The sequence below is a fragment of the Phytophthora infestans genome, genomic scaffold (assembly GCF_000142945.1).
Source record: "Phytophthora infestans T30-4 supercont1.109 genomic scaffold, whole genome shotgun sequence".
Classification (NCBI taxonomy): domain Eukaryota; phylum Oomycota; class Peronosporomycetes; order Peronosporales; family Peronosporaceae; genus Phytophthora; species Phytophthora infestans.
The window spans coordinates 340,139-341,975 of NW_003303650.1; positions in this window are offsets into that span (position 1 = coordinate 340,139).

Genomic DNA, 1,837 nt, shown 5'->3' on the forward strand with positions numbered 1-1,837 from the left:
TCAAAACGGGACGTTTCTCAAGGCTGGATCACTATCACGACGTCGTCCCAGGCGTTTCGTCGACTGGATCCACGGCAATTACGCCTCTAAGACGGGGCTAGCTGCATCCACGGCTAGGTCCGGTTCGGCTCAGTCAGGATCCACTGCTGGACCTTCCGCGGCGGTGCCTACCGTTTCCCGACCCGCCTCTACCGGATCCTAACCGGTGGGAACTGAGTCCGGTAAGGCGAAGGTCAAACGTACCATTCCTACCGGCTGTGGACTCGGCAGCTCGGAAGACGACGAGAAAGATGAATTCGATTGGTCGGACGACTCGGGACCTCCAATCCGTTCGTCTGCAAAGTGTACCCTCTCAGCGGGCCATTATTCGCTCAGTCCCGACGAAGATGATGACGGTAATGATGAAGATCCTGAGGATTCTGAGGAGACCCGAATCGCCGACGATGCTTTGGAGGAAGCCATGCGTGTACTTGACGCTCTGCTCCACGTGACGAAACATCTACCGAGTCTTCATCCGGCTCGTAGATCATTTCCTGGATGCGATTCAGCGACGCCAATTCCGACTTGCGAGTTTCAGCTAAGATTACACGACTGACCTTTGATTCCTGCGCTTCAGTGGCTAACGAATCCGCGGCAGCGCTGTATTCTCGTACAACGTGAATTTTTTTAACTGATCGAAGCTGGGCCGCGAGTTCCTTGTGAGTATTCAGCAGAGTTTCCTTCCTGCATGCGATCACCCCTAGTTATTGTTGAATCGCGAGCCTTGAGTCACCAACGATGACTAAATCCTCAACACTGTGCGCAATAGCAGCCTTGACACCGTTAATCATTCCTTTGTACTCTGCCTCATTCACCGTGGTGGCCGAGAGGTAAGCGTTTGCAGCAATCACTATCTTCCACTCAGGAAGGCTCCTCAACACCCATGAACAACTCCCGTAGCCACCGTACTTCTCTGTCTTCGCTGATCCGTCAAAAGCCATGGCGAATGCACTGTAATGACGGGGAAGGCTGGCGTACAGCAACGCTGGGTCCATCCGAATAGTCGGAGAACCCTTGTTTGGAGGTGCCACCGGCACGAGTGAGTCTTCCAGGTCGACGAAGCTCGTAATGCTTGACGGCAGTAGTTGCGCGAAGGCGACATCTTTTTCCTTCACGCGCTGCACCTTCAAGTGCCACTGCGAGAGCAGCATGACGAACGGGACTGCGCGTCCGACGAGATAATTCGCCTTATGTACCCACTCTACCGTCGAGAATCATGTATAGACCTGTAGCGTCTTTCCTGCCAGCTGGACGTAACAGATCTTCAACAGCAAGAGTAAGCAACACAGTGTTGCCCTTGCGAGATTTCGGAATTGGGATCACAAAATCCATCGAGACGACCTGGAACGGTCGTTCATAGGGGTCTGAAGAAGAACGCCCTATTTTGCGTCTTGAAGAGATGGAATGTTATAGGTAACAAGGAGGAAGTAAAACGGGGGCGTATGGGAATGGATGATGGACAAAGATGATGCGACGAGAGATGTACATGGAACGCGGGTGCGTAACTTCAAGAGGGGAACGCAAAATTAAATGTAAAAGATGGAACGGCACGAAAGGCGCGAGCAGGAACGCCGTCGGACTACTTGCTGGAAGACTCCATGTCGTCATCATAATCTTCGTAGTCTCCAGCGTCGTCATCACCCGAGGCTTCCTCCACTTCTTCTTCGTCCTCCTCCTTGTCGAACGCTTCCTCCGGGGCATGCTTGTCTTCCGCGGGGACTGGTGGATTCACTTCGTCTTCGTCCTCGAAGTCAGACCAGTCTTCTCGCTTGATCTCCGCTCAAATCAGCGCGCTCGC